The sequence below is a fragment of the Aethina tumida genome, chromosome 1, assembly GCF_024364675.1.
Source record: "Aethina tumida isolate Nest 87 chromosome 1, icAetTumi1.1, whole genome shotgun sequence".
Lineage (NCBI taxonomy): Eukaryota > Metazoa > Arthropoda > Insecta > Coleoptera > Nitidulidae > Aethina > Aethina tumida.
In genome coordinates, this window is record NC_065435.1 from 55,970,769 (window position 1) to 55,990,070 (window position 19,302).

At 30.1% G+C, this 19,302-nt stretch overlaps 1 protein-coding gene across 1 annotated transcript in view; it reads left to right on the forward strand.

Moving 5' to 3' along the window:
• Positions 1-691: 691 nt before the first annotated feature.
• Positions 692-19,302, forward strand: part of LOC109601597 (uncharacterized) — a 113,483-nt gene continuing 94,872 nt past the window's right edge. The window contains exon 1 of the mRNA XM_049968348.1: positions 692-816. The gene's annotated coding sequence lies outside the window, so the exon portion shown is untranslated. The remainder of the gene's footprint in view (positions 817-19,302) is intronic.

Genomic DNA, 19,302 nt, shown 5'->3' on the forward strand with positions numbered 1-19,302 from the left:
AATAAAGTTGGTTTACATATTGAACTGTTTATTCACTATTTTTATTATTTTGAAGACAATTTTCGATATTCTTGTAGATAATTTAATAACTATTAGAAAGAGAAATTTTTCTTTTATAAAAATATTTCTCAAGAATAAGAATATTTTTAGCAGAGCTCATTTTGAATATCTATAATTTTCAAATTTTGACGTATACAGAAGATTATTTATAGTTAGTAAATTCAAACACACATTCGAATCGAATTCCGAATCCCAGACGTGATACATTGTCCGTCAAGGAATTGACTGGCGCATCCGCCAAAACTGTAAACGAGCCCTCCGTCAGTCCGACACCATCCAGACAATTACCCCCGACAATGGCAAAACCCACAAAGAGATCCGTATCGCTGGTCCGACCATCCGCCGCCGGCCACGGCCCACTCGCATTCACAACTCGTCCATTTACCAAACACAACCTGGGTGCATTTTGGGCAAAAGTTTGATACGCAGACAGTCGGTCAGGAGCGGGAAACGGCACATTGGGTCAGGATATCTCCTGTACGAAGGCCGCCGAGCCGGATCGGATTGGCTCGTCCATCCTGAAAGCCGCCAGTGTTGGAGGATGCAGGCTCAGTCTGTGCTCAGTATCATCTGGGAGACCGGTTGGAGAATACACGGGGCCACGGTTCGCTGTCGTTCTGACAGCACGCGGCGACGGCGAGCGTGACAAGGTCGTTATCAATTGGGCAATTTGTCACGTGACTTGGACCACTGACAAAAATCGTATGTGGCTTTATCATTTTGAACGTATATACGCATAGAGAGGTCCAGAAGTAGGTATGTAGTAGATTTTAATAAGTTCATGATAAGATTATAGTTACGCCCATTGTATTTTGATATGTTTACATGTATTTTGAGCGGATTTTTATTGTTGTTGTGTTAATTTTTTTCATGGTATAATGGGTGTTATATTTTTTATACACTTATTAGTAAAATAATTGTTTAAATAAATTTAAGAGACCAAAAAGTTTTTACAATTTGTCACTCAAGTTTATAAGTGTTGATTTAATTTATTTTAATACATTATAAGTAATTATAAAAAATTGTCAAAACTATATATATATATATATATATATATATATATATATAATATATTTAAACAATAAAATTAATTTATTCAATGATTAATTACTTAATAAAATTAAAATTATAAATTAATTGATATAATGTGTTCAATAAATTAAATATTATGAAATGTTATTTGTTATGAATAATTTTCCTATAATTTTTAATATTGGTACATACATTTATATAATTCTATTTAATATTTTTTATTTAATATAAAATAGTATGTATATAAAAACAGAATTTCAATTTTAAATATAGTTACAATTATTTATATTTTCCTCCTTTCGGTTATTCTGGCGACATGTGTCTATTTAAAATAATTACAATTCTACTCGAATCGAATTGGTCGATGGCAGCGTCAAAAATGAGAATTACGTGTAGTTTTTACTTGATAATTCGAACAGAGTATTTGGCACTAAATTGAATAAGTCGAATTTTTCGAGGGAATTCCCAATTCCGTTGTTAACCTTTCGATTTATTTTGATGATTGCCTGTTCTCAGGCACTGCATTCAAGTGATAATTTAGAATACTTTATATATTTTTTATACTTTGAAAGGACTTTGAAGGGAAACAAAAAAAATTAATATAACAGTCACAATTTATCAATTTTATATATTGGTTATATTAGTTTCTCTGGCGGCTGATGTAAAAAAGCAATAAATATAGAAGGTAGCTAAAAAACTCTTTCTTTTAATACTAAGTTTATCGACTTCTGTTCAGCCGAATTGAAGTTACAGGGTTTAATATTTTTCAATGTTTAAAGTGTTACACCACTTTATTTGAAAAGTTGCGGCAAGAAAATTATAATAACTAATATTAAATTAAACAATGAAATCAAATAACGTGTTAGACGTCCTAGCAGCCATTTTAGAAACTTAACAAGATGATAGTAATATTTCTACACCTTTTTGGTTAGTAATTTCCAAAATACGGATGACGACCTCTACTGGTTAATTATAATTATTTTGCAGTTTATTTGATAACTCAAAGTCTTGATAAGTCGAACTTCTTTCATGACACATCGGGGTTCGTGTTCACTTGATAACCTGAATGTCTTGATAAATCGAATAGAATATTCACTAATCAAATTTTTTTAGTGAAATTCTAATTCTCTTTTTAATAATGTAATGGAATTTGATGAATGTCTATTTTCTTAAATAAATCTTTAAGAAAACTTTGAAAAGAAACAAAAAATGTATCAATTTTCTAGAGTGAACATATTAGTGTCTCTAACAATTGATGTAAAAGAGACATAAATATTGAAGATATCTAAAAAAGCTTTGATACAAAGTTTATCGATTTATATTCATCCAAAATTGAAGCTATAAACTTTTGTTTGTTTCAATTTTCTATCTTTTAAAAAATGCGGCAAGACAATTATAATAAAAAAATGTCAAATGTGCTCAAGATATTATAGAGTAAATTTCTTAAATGCAATTTTAATTGTTAGATTAGAAAGAAAAATGATTTTTCTAATAATTGGCCATCTTAGACAATTAAAAATATTTGTTGTCTCTTTAATTAGTAATATTCCTTTTATACTAATTCAATTAGTATTTTCTGAAATATGTCCGGCGACCTCTACCATTTAGTCACCAAGTAAATTCATATTTTTTTGTAATTTAAGTGAAACTTTTTCCCTGCTAAAATATGGTTCGAGTATACTTGATAACTTGAAGGTCTTAACATTCGAAAAGAATATTTAACATAAAATTTTAATTGTCAAATTTTTCGAGAGAATTCCTAATTCCGTTGCTGACTATTTGATGAAGTTTAATGATAGTCCATGCTTCATAAAAGTGAAGGTAGAATACAATTTACAAAACATTTTTTTGGAGTAGTCACATTAGTGTCTCCAAGAGTTGATGTAAAAGAGCCTGGTTATGGAGCTCATCTTCTACAATGTTTAACGCGTTAAAGTATTTTCTTTTAAAATATGCTATAAAAAGATTATTATAAAAAATATGGCAGATGTGCTCCGTGCGGTCACCTAGGAAAGTTAAACATATGTTCCACCCGGTATATTCATAATTATTTAAGAGTTCATTGGATAAGTCGTATTCTAGATGAGTTGCATTTTTATTGTATAATTGTGCATTTTAAATTTAAGCTCAGGTACTTAGATTTTATATTTTAATAGATAAAAGTCCATGTAGTGATAATTAATATTTATTATTTTACATTTTATGATTTTAGAACTGAAAATTTATACTCGGGAGTAACATTTACAAATTTTAATAATTGTCTTAATAAATGTACACTTTGATATTCTGAAAATTACATTTTCATCGCTTTAATTAGTGAACATTTAATAATCGAGTTTAATTTTAATGAACACTAAATATTGCCGTTTGCACCAGTTTATTAATATACGTACGGTTTAATATGGACAATATGGAATTTATAGTTTCCGTCCACCTATTCCATAATTTATATTGTGTCCGAGCAGCATATTTCACTATAATATATTAACGTTGCACTAAATTATCACCACCTTCATCAATTTTCAATTTCCTCACGAAGCAAAACCCGATGCGATAACGGCGAAAAATACACAAACTTGCATCTTAACCACATTTCCAGTCGCCGACGTCGTGACGTTCCCTACGAAACCCCCAATTTAAACTTTTATAAAAATCACCATCGAAAACCTATTAAAGCGTCCTCGGACGCAAACAAATAAAACTTGTTTGTTCTGGCCCATTGACTGTTCGAAAAGATCCCCCAACCCCCCATCTACCCACCCCGCGCGCGCGATAAATCCGAAGATGGTTGAATAATAAAAATTAATCACAAGTTCAGATAAACCCGACGGTGCGGCTCGTTGCAAACTTTTCCGCGTCGCCAACGTAAAAACACGTAAAAGGATCGGGGGTGGCATTTTAAAAACTCAAATATTTAGTTTTTGCGGGGCGGCGGCGGCACGCTCGGCCCCCGCAGGTTCATTAGTTTGCCGCACGTGTGGGCCGATAAAATTTCGCAGTCGCTCTTTTGTGTGTGTGAAAATGACGACATAAAAATATCGACGCAAATCCGGCCGCGTACTTCGAACATCCATAGAATATCCTATCGGCTTGTTGTTTGAATGTGCACGACAAAATGTATTCATGTTCGCGTGAAATGCCCGCCGCTCGAAAATAAAGTCGAATGTGCCGGGTCCCTTTATGTGTCGCGTTACCGTTGCCGTTAACGCCGCCGCCGACGTCGCCGGCCGTTCGATTCGGCACGAACGTAATTGAAATTGCGTGCGGATGCGGATTAATTTCACGCCACGGTGCGACGTGTGACTTACCAGTGCTCGTATGTGGGATTAACGCTTAGCAGGAATAACTCCTAAGTTTGGTTAATGAGAAAAGCAAATGCAGACTGGGTTTATTCCTTCAGGCAAACGCTGACAGTAATAATAATGGTTCACGTTTATTCAGTAATGATTGTGTGGGGATTTAGACGCGGGGGAAACACAAATGAATTTCTCTTTATGCGGAGCGCTGCGCGGTTTCGCTGCCGTGCGTAAATCGAAATTAATTAATTGTTGGAATATTCAAGTTGTATTATTTTGATTTGGAACAACACACCACGCTAAATTCAATAATAAACGATCGATAATACGCAAAGGAAATGAACTAAATCAAAAATAATTACGTTCGCTGGATTCAAAATGTATTTCGATATTAATTAACTGTAAAATCTGAAAGACTTCTTTTGCATTATACATGTGATGACAGCCTGCGCAATTTATAGAACCGATATTAAGCAGTAATGTTAGAGTTGCGTTTGAAACTGGCTGAATGCCTTTCAGGCACTTTGTAACTCACTTTGACTGTCCAGATTATAAAATAACTTAGGTACCAACCAGCAAATTCATTTATTATTAGCAGAGAAGTTCGCAATTTAATGCATGACGTGAGTAAATTAATTTGAATCTGTTTCTGAATTGCTCAAAATTTAACATAATAATAAGACTAAAGGGGTTATTGTGCTACAAAAAAAATCTTAAAAACATTTATTCAGTTAATTAAAAATATATTAATTTTCTAAATTACATTGCAACAGATTCGCATCATTAATTTTTGACAAATTAAGAATATTTCTTGTTCACATTATGTATTTTGAATCGAATATTAATATAACTTTTTTATAATTACAGTACTTATTGTTTAATTCATATAATAATTGTTGTCCTAATTCTAATATATTTATTCTAAAAGGTATTTTACTCAATTATCATGTAATATGTTGGTAATTAAGAATTATACTCTATCATATGAAAGTTTTTACCATATCGTATTCGTATTAAAAGTTAAATGTATAATTAAAGTAATTCATAAATAAGAATATATTTAACAAAACAAAATATTAGTATTAAATGTCTATTTGAACAAAATATATTGTATAATAATTCTATAAGTAATATCAAATAATTCTATAAATAACAACTAAAATGAAACATAATATATAAATACAAAATTATAACATATAATTGGTATTGCATAATATTAAAAAGGAGGAATCTTACATTTTAGTGAAGTTGGATGTTGGATATACTAAATAAGATGTCCCATTAAGACAAGCTATTTTGAATTAAAAAACTACAGTTTCACATAGAAGTTTTGAAAATATTTTGAAATAAGTAATGTTGATTTTTCATTATTGGTTTAGTTCTATTTTTTATATTTTTTATTTTATATCATTTATTTTTGTTGATCAAGACACATCTTATTTATTGTAAATAAATTAATTTAATAAATAATTCATATCTACTATTGTTTAAAAGTTTAAATACCATCCAAAAATTCATATTATAAATATTATGATCCATATTAAAATTATAACTAAAATTTAATTCTATCAAATAATTATGAGCAGATTCTCATATACAAGATTCTCAAGAAATGAAAAACAAAATAGTAGTTATAAGTGATAAGTAGAATTTTATATTTAATAGCAGTTTTAAATTTAGACATATCTCTGTATTATTGTTGCGAGGTATCTTTACCTTTCGAGAGTGCAAGGTAGATTAATTGTTTTTAATCAGTGTATGTGGTGGGGGGCCAACAACGCACCGCAAGCGATTCTGAATTCGAAGTGTAACTGCAGATCTGACGCTGATTGTATATATATATATATATATATATATATATATATATATATATATATATATATATATATATATATATATATATATATATATGTAAGTACATATGTATATGTAATTTAAATATATGTTAAAATTAATTCTATTATTATTTTCTACTGTTATGTTCTAATGTATACACTAATAAAATACAGTATAGAATATACTATACTTTATTATAGTATACTATAATATACTACAGTATACTTTACAATACCATACTATATTATTACATTAATTATTGGAAGGTTGCATAAATATATTTAGAAATGACTGAAATAGATTAAAAATGTAACTAACCAAAATTTTGTATTTATAATAGTCATACTACACTACACTATCCTGTACTAAACTATACTACACTACGCTATACTATACAATATTATACTATACAATTAGAAATAATTAAAATTATAATTCTTCCTTCTTTTGGAAAATAATCAGGCTTGAAATTATAATTAAAATAAAAAATATGTTTTTATGATATAAATATCATACACTAAAGTATACTATATTATTAACTTGTTAAATACTGTTAGTATTTCAAGAATTAATATATTAATAAAATTTGAAATAATTATATTTAAAAAATATCTTTTTCACATGAAAATCATAATAATAAATAATTTGATTATTTTAAAAATTTTACTAATTAAAACTTTGTATTTTCCGTAACATTTACCTAAAATATCTCACGCAAAATAATTATGGTAAAAGCTGAAGTATTAAAATTAAACAATGGAAAATCTACTATTGTACTAATACTGAAGTAATATTGTCAAAATGTTAAGAATTATTATAATAATAAAATTTGATATGATCATTTTTAAAAAATAATTTTCTCATTTAAATGACATATTTTAAAATAATTTGAAATAGTTTTAAAATTTAACAACAATTTTATGTTTCCAATAATATTTACGAAAAATATTTCAGAATTATTTACTAAACCCTGGAAATATGAAAACAAATGATGGAGAAGATAGTTACGTTTTCCAAAACGGTTATCGGAACAAAAAATCATGCATGAAATTAAAATTGAAATTTTTATCATGTAAATGAATGAATGATGTTAATGATAATGTTATACTACTATACTATTCTATGTTATACTATAGTATATTATATTATTGGAATGTTAAATAAACATATTTAGAATTTATAATTTATGTTTACTAAAAAATAAATTACTTGACAAATTTAATTTATACTATATCATACTATAAATTATACTATACTACACTATTTTATAGTATACACTACTATTGAATACTATATTATTTTATGGTACATTATATTATTGGAAGGCTAAATAAGAATGTTTAAAAATATTTGAAATGATTTAAAAATTGAACCAACTAAAATTTTGTGTTTATAGTGGTAATACCTTATTCTATTGAAAACTAAACAAAACTCAAGTTTGAAATTAAAAATAAAAATATTAAGTTTTTATGAAATAAATATGATATTAAAAGATACAAACGTTCAATTAATATGTCAATTTTGTTTATGATTAATAAAACAAATAAATAAATTTTTAGTTTTCCAAAAATTCTAGTATTTTATACTAAAGTATGTTATATTATTGGCTTTTTAAATACTGTTAAAATTATAGAAATTAATATAATAATAAAATTTGTAATGATTATAATTAAAAAATATTATTAGATATTAATACTCTACTATAATATGTATAGTATATATATATATTACACAGTACGAAAAGCGTTTGATCCCTCTGATTTTTGAGAGAGACATCATACACGACAGAGTCAGTAAAGGTCTTCCTCTACGGGACAAACTGGGGACGTTGCATAATGTCTCTTTCAAAATTCAGACAGATTAAACGCTTTTCATACTGTAAATAGTATATATATAGTATATATAGTATATATAGTATATATAGTATATGTAGTATATATAGTATATATAGTATATATAGTATATATAGTATATATAGTATATATAGTATATATAGTATATATAGTGTATATAGTATATATAGTATATATAGTATATATACTATATATAGTATATATAGTAATATAGAATATATAGTATATAGTATATATATTATATATAGATTATATACTATTCTACACTATGGTATGCAATATTGCTGACTTGTTAAATACTGTTAAAATTTTAAGAGTATTAACTCTTAAAATTTGCAATAATTATATTTAAAATATATATTTCTCATGTGAAAATTATATTTAGAAATAAGTAAAATACTAACAACTAATCAAATTTTGTATTTTTAATAATATTTCTCTCAGAATTATTGAGTAAATGAAAAACTAAAAGTGGATGGAACTTAGTTGCGTATACTAATATAAAGGTAACTCTTAGTTTGTTCTATTTATTGTAAAACTTCTTCTAAAAAATGTAAATACGTACGTAAATTTATTTATGAATACTAAAAAATAAATTTCACACACAAATGTGTCAAATTGTAAATTTAAACAAACCAATTTAATTTGATTTCATTGAACTATATTATATATATTATATTATATTATACTATTCTATATTATAATTTAATATTAATGAAATAATAATAAAATTTTCAATCAAATATTTCATAAAGCGTTTTCATAAAAAGTACGTCATGTTGATATATTTGAATGGATACATAAACTGTAATTATGTGTTATTCATCACGATATTAATCTTATTGTATTGTAGGTTTGAATAATTAATTGGTACACAAGTTTATAGTCTCATATAGGGAGACTGTATTCCCCCGTTACGTAAAGACATTGGAGGACTTCAAACCTGTGAAATAACGTTACGCCATTAACTTTACACTCGTAGATCACAATTGCCCGGGCGAATGCGATTCCTGGCGGAAAATAACAGTACGCGCCGTATCTTGGGGCCTAACTGGCACGTAACTAAATAAAGTAGCTAATAACCCCCCGGTACAAAATAATATATTTCTCCAGTGCCCGACTTTTATCTGTACGTGACAGGTAATTTTCTGCCATCAGACAAATTTTCATATGGCCAGAACGTTTACGGGGTCGGAGCATGCACGACACACGAGTCACTCACTCCCTTGATTAACCCCGGCTTAATTAGTCCCCCTTTGTATATTTTTATCGTGCTACCGTGTAAATTGTCCGAAAGGCTGTGATGTTTAATTTTTCAGCCGCCGCATAGCCATTTTAATTACTCCATTGCAATGGTCGAGAAATGTTTTTTCATCTCAACCGTTCCATAACCATTACCCCTCATCCCACTGCCTACGCCGTTTCGAGTTGATGGGAATCGAACAATAAGAGAGTGAAGACGGTTTCTATTTGGTGAATGGATATCGCGATTTTCTGGATGTTCTCGAACAGAGAAGTGCTGTACAAGTGATTCTTGTTGCGTCGACCGAGACATTAAACACTTCAATGTATGTCAATAGTCGGTTCAAGAGAAACAATACTACTTCATGTTAAGGAATTCTTTTCTGCCAGTCTTGCATGCCAAGGGGGCTTTTTACCAATTGCTGGATTTTACTAAAAATGTCTCATTGTTAAGAATTCACAATGGTGTAAGTTCTGCATTGTATCACTGTCACTTATTTGTAAAGTGAGAAACTCTAAAGATTTGCCTGTGTATATTTCAATAAATATATTATACGAAATAATTAATTAATTGTATAAAAGTACAAAATTTATTAATGTATAGAAGTAAACATAATTTAATATTAAAAAATAGCAGTATAAATCACCATTTATTAATTTTTAAGTGTTCCTTTTTCAATGTAGCTACAAACTAAAACTTTATACACATTAAAATGTAATTACAAATTATGTCTGCATTGTTAGTAAAATTGCACTCAAAGTTATTAATTAGTAACTCCAGAGTTGAATTTCTAGTTAAATTTGCTTATATAACAATTTAATATAAAAGTAATCAAAAATATGTTGTGAGCAATGATTTTCGGTGCACCAAATACCTTTTACATCAAATATTAATATAATAATGATGATAATAGTTTCCATTAGTACATTTTTCAAACAAGAAAATATTTTTATTTCTTTATTTAATAATTTATTTAATTTAAAACGAGTAAATTAAGGGTTGAATGCCAATTAAAGAGTAATATATAAAATTTTAATTGAAAGTTTTTATCTCTTGATAACTTTATCTCTTTATTAGTTAACCATGAGGATGCAAATTTCAGTAAATCATTACAAGCAACTGGCATTTTCAACTCAACTCAAAATGAGAGTAAAATTAAAGAAAAATAAAATTAGGAGTCGGACTATGATGTGAATGTAGAGAAAGTCAAACGTAGATGCGTTCTAATTGACTGTCCAATGGGTTCAAGAGAATAATATTTCATTTGTAGATGTTTTACTTCTAAGAAAACTCGAAAATCAGTCTGGTCACTACTATATACACGTAACCAAATTTTATGGAATCACCCTGTAATTACGGGAAATCGTGTATCATTGGGAAAAAAGTATATATATTTTTTTAAATAAAAAGGTGTTTATCTAAACCAATTTTATTACAAAACTATAGACAAAATCATTAAAACAACAACATCATATAGAGCATATAACAAAAATGTGAATTCCTCAGAAAATAAATTTTACGTTAAATTAGATTTTAAGTAAAAATAAAAGGTTTTTGTTAATCTAATAATCAATGTTACCACCTCCAGCAGCAACATTCCCCCATTCTTTTAAAGCTAATTTGTTCCGTATTGTCTGGTATATGTTGACGAGCTGTAATTCTTCTTTCAACGTTATTCCTCCATAAGTGCTCAATGGGATTAAAATCCGGCGAATAAGAAGGCCACTCTAATTCGGTCGTACCACTTCCAAATAATTTTTGGCAACTCTACGGTATGTGGAGGAGCATTATCCGTCATAAATAGGAAAGAACTAGCGAAAGCTACTTTCCAGAGGCTTACTGCAAGTTGTAGCACTAAATCCACATTCCTTTGACGGGTTAGTGACCAAGTTGCCTTTAAAGCTCGGGATGGGCTGTTGCTATTTGAATTAAAAAATGGTCCTTGCCTTCTGTGGTGTCCCTTCCACGACTTTTCGGTCTATTTTTTAGGGTTCCCAACTCCAGAAACCTTGAATAGGCTTTCGAAACTAAGCCCTGACCTACCGTTTGTGCAATGCCTTCTACGACTTGCTTTGTTCTGACAGACCAATAATTTTTGCTCTCTGGACTTCTAATAATCCTACATAAGGGATTTTAAATAAAATTTGTGTTATATTTTTGTTGTCAAAAAAGCATTCGCTTTTTTATTTCTTTTTTTTTCATGAAAAACAATTCAATTCCAGTGATTCCATATAAGTTTGGTTGAGTGTATATGAAGGTAACTTTTCATTACTTTTCTACGTAGTATTTTGATTATTAAATGATAATCAAAACAAAACATACAAATAAATGAAACTGTAGTTTTTCTGAAATATCAAATTCACTTAGAAAACTAATTATATTTAAAGAAAATAAATTGGTAAAATACTTGATAATTGTCTATAGAAAAATCATAAACATTAAAAATTCTTATAATAATTCATGTTAATATAAAAATCAATAAATATTTAATATTTTAATTTTTAATGTGTTTCAGATCACAAGAAAATTAATTTAGGATTTTATAAAATAAATTTAGAAACGTCTACGAATTTATTGCTGAAACAAGAATAACGTATATAACTACAGTTAAACGAAGGTAGATAAAATCTATTTCCTCACACACCATATAAAAACACAATGTATCAGAAAATATGAAAACACCCGGAGAAGAAAAATCTAATTTCCGCTAGACGCTTTCGAAAAACCGCCCACCCCAGTTACACATATTGCCCTTGATGAGCCAATAAAATTGAAAAACGCGATTTTGCAATTTTTCGTGGGAGCCAAGTTACTTATAAAGGTCGTCTCAAATTTAAATTCCGCATCGATGAGTTTGACGTTAATCGAACTTAAATAATTATAACCCAATGTGTAATTTTGAAATTAATCGGGGTTGCCGGGTAGAAATTAAACGGTTATACAGGCTTTGTGAACATAATTTACGGAGCTAATTATAATTAACTATTCTTAATCTGTAGAAAATTGTCGTGTAATAAATGCTACACCTTTCAGAGGTGCTCAACTAAATTTATTAACGAATTCGCCGTCTCGTTAGGGTCTAGGAGCGTAGTTAGTTAAATAAAAGGGGAGGACTTTGATTAAAAATATTGCAATCAGCGAATCAGCATTTCCGAATAAAATGAAATTTTATGGTATCCGTACTAACAAGGGTTCCGAATTTAATCTCATTTGGGCTTGAGGTCCTTTATTGTAAAACCGATGCGCTTAATTTAAGGGGAATTCCGGAATTAGCGATTTTATGGACTCGCAATGTGTAACTTTTGACGAGTTCGCATCTATGAAAAACACTTAATTATATCCAACTTATTTTATCTAATTAATTTGATTTAGCTTGATCACTTAATTCAATATTGGCTTTTAAATATTAAATGTATTAAAATACGCGATTATCTGTTCAGAGTTGAAATTTATTTCAAGACTTTCTTATTTACATTTATTAATTATGTATTTTCAGTAATTACACGGAGAGAGATGTTTTATGGTAGGCATAATTCTACATAATTATGTTTAAACTGTTAGGGTGTTTTGACCCTAGTTTACGTTAAAATTTATTATTAAGACTAACTTCTCATCCTATATGGAAATTTAGAAGATATTTATTAAGTTTGCTCGTGCCATAATAATTTTGAATGTGCTAAAACTAATTTATTAATTCAGATGTCGTTTATTATAAATTACTACAGTCTTACAGTACTAAATTGATCTCATTTTTTAACTAAATGATTAAACTTGTTATAGTACAACTACAATAAAAGAAATAAATATCAATAAGAAATGAAACCAAAGGCAACTTAAAATTTATTTTACAAAATAAATAAGAATTTTTTTTCCACATATATAATGAAAAATACATAATATCGAGTAATTCCACTTCTTCGTGGCATACTTCTTATCAGATCATCCAGAAGATTTTGATCCAAAGCGTCCTATGTTTCTGGAATAAGTTGTGTTAATTCTCCGGCAGTATGAGCACGGGGATGGAGAGCAAATAATGACCTTTCGAACATATCCCAGGCATATTCTATGCAATTCAGATTAAGCATCAAGGCTGGTAAGGGCGGACATTCAATTTGGACATGTTCTAAGTGGTTGAGATCTAGCGTTGTCGTCTAAAAATCAAAAATTTGGTTTCAAATTCCGTCCAAAACGTCTGTTGTATAAATTTCAACGGTTATGCTACAGTCGCAGGCGTAGAGCTCCGTTTTACCTCTTATAAAAATCTTGGTATTCGCGTATTCTTTGATTTGGAGGCCTCCAGACTCATACTGGCCTTTTATCACTAAATACAAAGTAATAATTTGTCTACCTGTTCTGGCCGATCTTGCATATGTCTAGTCTAGGTTGTTAATTCTTGAAAAGAGTTAAGATCAAACTAAATATTTAAATATCGACTGAAACCAATGATACGTTTTTTTATAAGGTTTTATTGTTTTTATTCACAAATAATCAACGTTTACACCATACAAATGTATGGTTAAATTTATATTTTTTTTCTAAATATGTTAATATGCTTAACTTTTTTCGATCAGTTTATTTAAAGACTTTTTTAATCTAAGTTTTGGTGTTTTTGGCTTAAAAATGCAATTATTGCTGTTAAAAATACGAAATTAATATTTGCAGTGACGTTTTTCCTTGATAACCATGAAAAATGTTCTCAATTTAAATGTTGCCATAAAATTGGCATGTGCCAAATTATCCGGTATCACATTGGCACTATCAATTATTTTTAATGGAGATGGTAGTTTTGTGATACCTCGTTTTAAAGGTATTTTTATTCTCTAATCAATATTATTTTAATGGTCAAAATCGAGTAGTTACAGAGTTATGAGCAATTCATTTTTATTTATCTCTGGTAATTAAAACAAACATGCTATCCAAATTGATGTATTAGTTGTTCATATTTCTAAAATTTATTAGTGTATAAGGATATACACAAACTCGTTGTACATTGCTATTGGTTATAACTTGTTTCCACTTTTCTTGTAAATGCAAGATTCTGCACCTGTTGAAATGGGTTTCTTTTTGGAGACAATTCAGTTAGGGATCCATTTCTCAACTTTTGAGTAACTCCTTATGTGTGTATCTTTCAATGGGTGCTGCATTGAAAGGAAAAAATAAAAGTCAAAGGGAACGAGGTACGAAGTATATGTTGGTTAAGGTAGAACTTCTCATTCATGCTCGAGCAGCTCTTTTTGTGAATTGAGTGTGAACTCGGATGATTTGATTCGATCTTGCTCAAATATTGTAATTAGTCATCATAACGTTTTTCTTCCATAAACCCTGTAATCTTTCATTTTCGAAGTTTTTTGGTTTTCCTGAAGGTTTCTTGTTAAAGAGTTCACCGAATTTTTTCAAACCAAGCAGAAAAAGTATTGGATGACACTAATGTAGTTAGATTTTCTCCATTTGTTTGCCATAAGCCATAATGATGAACAAGCTGCCAAATGTTTCAGAAAAATATCAGTAGGATCACATTTCAATTATTGCATCTATTGTCAAAGGCCACAATTAATAATGGCAACTATTTATTCCTGCCATCGTAGAATAATAGAACATTTTTTACAAGTTATACACTTTTACACCTTAATTAACAAATATTGAACAGGCGTAGTGTAATTATGAGTACTCCACTCAAGCTCATAAATGACGATTTGGTGAAATGGACGCGATGAAATGTAAAAAGCTTGTTAATATTTTGCTGAAATACAATTAAACTAGGTTTTTGTTTTACTATTATTTGGTCACAGTATATAAAAGTGGGGTTACAAAGGTAAACAGTCGGTTTAGTTACGAGAAAAAAAAATATGTTGCATTCTATGGTTCCATATTCACAGAGTAATTAAAATTTGTTGGTATTAGTTTGTTGCAACATGCACTTGTTGTGTGTACTGTTGTTAAGGACGAGTTAGTTACATTTTCAATTTACCTTAAGCGTAAAATGCAAAGTGTACGTCAATACTAACAAATATTTGCCTATTGAAGTGAAAAGATTCACATTTGTGCATGGCATACGTCTACAACGAGCACAAGTGGATTTTTGTGTAGAAAGGAAATATTACAAGTCGAAAAGTTTTCCATTCCTAATGTGAATTAGATCAACTATGCACAGATAGAAGTGCAGAAGGGTGTCCTCAATGCTTCTCTGGAGAACCTTGTTACAGAAAGTATGCAAGTGTAAACTTATTTATCCTATTTGAATACAACCAAACATGTGTGTATTTGATTTTTTGAATTGCACTCTCACGTGAATAATGTTCTTTATTGTATTATTGTTTCTACAATAATTAATCCATATTCATAAAACAATAATTAAATAAAATATCCTTGACTGGTTCTCATTTCCGGATGTACGGTAGTGGAAGCGAAAACCCGGCGCTAAACGAAATAAATGCCGTCCAAAAGATGACTCGACCCTATTTTACACACACATGAAGTGATTTTTCGCCTGAGGGCCTAATAAAATTTTATACGATTATAAAACTTCCGTCACTTCAACCGTCCGAAACCATTTTCAAGTCCAGTTCCTTTCGAATCGGACCGCACGCATCTCGACGCGAAAATCCCCATTTCGTGTCCGTTTACTTTCCATTTTGGGGACGGTGTCCGGCGGGTGTCCTGACCTGTAACCAATTCTACGTTAATCTGCAAATCCTTTAAGAACAAGGACGTCCCATGATCTGATAAGGGTTTGTTTCGCAATAAGACGCCCGTCCGGACCGCAAATCTAGCCTCGGGCTTCATTAATATTTATTAGTAATTGATTTTGCGGGAAATCCACGCCTCGGTTTCGGGAATTGTGTCTTGTGTAGAATATACTACGAATGGATACTTTAACAATCCTTAGCTGTGGCTCGAAAACTTCACAAGAATCCCAAAATTATGTCCTTCAATTCCAGTGCAAATGTATGTGTAATATGGCCACTAAGGCTCAAGATAGAATTGCAAAGGGAAGTACACATTCTGATTTTTATTTTTGAAATTCATGTATAAAAATTAAGGAATTAAAGTTTTCTGAATTTAAATGGATCCACTTTAATTATACTATAATTATGTTTTCATTTTTGTGATAATCGACACAAAAGGATAAAGGAAAAATAATATGACTCGAAATATTAGAATCTGGGATCAATCAGATCAATATCGCAAGTAGACTCAATGTTGCGTAAAGTATTATTTCTTGTGTACTTAATTATATCAAACTGGCTCTACTTTAGAAAGATCAAGGTGTTATGGTCCAAGGAAAAATGTAGCAAGGCTGATATTTTCGTTAGTAGGAAGACCATAGCGTCCTTCTTTCAACTTACTGGTAAGCTAGAAAACGCTACAGGAGCTCGTATCGCTCCAGTTACTTCATGGAGACGTTTGGCAAATGCAGGTTTTCGTTCACGAACACCATTGACGTTTGCATTTGACCCACGACCTTAAAAAACCACAATTAGAGTGGGGAATGGCTCATGTTTATTGGACAGAAGAATGGAATTTTTACAGATGAATTTAGAATTGGACTGTACAATGATGATCTTTCTGTCTGGTTCAGAGGAGCTGTTCCATGAATTCTTCGAAGAATTTTACCTATTTCTGAACAGAATTGTACATATGTTAAAGTACGATGACCCGTCCAAGAAGTTAACGTTAACACCAATAATAACTGATTATTATTGACGTTTTCTGAAAATGGGGAATTATTTAAAAATAGATTTTTATTTATAATTGTTTTTTCTAAAAAAATTAACAAAATTTGATTATTATAAAAATTTGAACTACTATGAATAACAAACAATTTTGTGCTCATACTCAAAATCTGGGTTCTATTGGGTTAAAGTCTGGATTGCCAGCTGGCCAGGCCATAGCATTAATCCAAATGTCAGCAAGATAATTTCCCACGACATGAACTGTATGTGGTCGTGCATTATCTTGCATTAGTAAACAATTTAGACCTACAAAAGAGGCATATGGCACTACATGTTTTTCTAGAATGCTCAGCATTAAGGTTTCTCTTTTTTAACGCCACCAAGTCGGTACGTGCTATTAAAGAAATACCTCTTAACACCATAATTGAGCCCTCACCAAATAAGGTGGTATTTACGAAGTTACATTGAGCATATCTTTCATTTGGCCGTCTTTCAGGGAAATCCGCTTTTATCCAATTGATGCTTTCAGTAAAATTTAGCCAGACTCTGTGATGATCCACAGTTAATGCTGAGCCCTGAGTAGGAACACGGGATTGCATATTATCTTCCCTAAGTCGTTTTCGAATAGTTTCAATACTTATATGAATCCCTTCTACGTTTTCTAACTGAGACTGTAAACTTCTTGTAACCATAAACCGCTGTCTAAAAGTTAAAAGTCTCAAAAAACGATCTTGAGCAGGAGTTGTGGCATGGTTTCATAGTATAATCACCTGTCTCTATGTACCGTTGTAATATTTTAGAATTATCAACACTGCCAGAACCTCGAGCTATAATTTCGCTGACATATCCCAACAACTGAATAACCTCATAGAAGGATGTAGGATTTTTTTCATGGTACTAATACTAATACTAATAAATAATTTTAAGAGATAATAAATTTTTACATACTTTTTTCAATATTTTTTCAATCTTATGCATCTGAGGAAGTTTTAGCACGTCTTTAGGTCATAGGAAATACTGAAAAGTGTTTTTGGCAAGTTGTTTGGGATCAATTCATTAATTGTCCCATGGGCCTGATGCTTGATGTGTACGGAAAAGGTCAAACGGATAATGGTTTGTTTGTTCAGTTCGCCTGGACCAGGTTTCGCGTTCGTTATTCATGTCGGATTTGGCGTTTTCGGTGGACGTGGATTTAGGAAATTAATATCGACTTGCCCGTACTCAACGACGTAACTACTGATTAAAATTTTACGTTTAATCCATTGTTTACAACTATCTGAAGTAGAGTAATTAATACTGTTTCCAGATTTTACACATCAAAAGTAAACAAAAGCTTTTTCCCTTTCCCTGGTAATCTTGGTTGTTTGGCATAAATTAATTTCGAAGTGCACTTTCTATCTTATTTTTATTTTCGTGCGTTTTGTACTTAATCTGAACTAATTAAAATTTAATTTTCATTACGGTTTTGTTACATTTGAGAATTCGAAACTTGGTAAACAAATCTTATATGGTATGTGTGTGTGTGTGGTGGATAAACTCGAGCGAGTCGTAATCCATGGCACATAGCAGCCAGACAAAAAAAGCTTGCAGACAGTTTCCCTTTTAATGGGACATGAACCGCGGTCCCAGTTTCGTAATACACGTAGTTTATTTGTGCTCCGTCTGTCTGAGAACGCACTCCAATTAACTTCGGGAGTTGAAATTTATAGATAAAGCGAATTTGCCTCGGTGAATAGAGAAATATATGTGCACTTAATCTCGACCTGGAATCCCGCGCTAACTTCACGTTACTGTAGAGTTTAAATAATCATTTTGTTTTGTTAAAGATATGCACTTTACATATACTCAAGATATGAGATATTGTGTCAATATTCTTAACTTTCAAGATAAAACAACATTGTTACCACTTGCACCTACGTTATTGTAAATGAAGATTTTAGCAGAAAGTTTTAATTAGCGAAGTAGTTGTTTTAATAAATTTTGAGTTCAGACACAATTTATACACGTTCCATTGAAATGAACACCTCCATAGCATTTTTATATACAACTCTATTTCAATGAATGTCAGCTCAAAAGGAACATTTTGCATGTCAAACAAATTGTGTTCTATATTTTTATATAAATTTGATACAAAGGAGTTTTCTATTATATATTCTTATTCATTAAAATAGAGTTATAAACAAAGCTAATGTTTTCAAATTAGATGAGTCACTCTATGTTTATGAAGTTATATTTGTTATATAGTGAAATTAAGATGTCTTCTGATAAAAATTAAATAAAACTTATAACTTACACTGAACTCATATAAA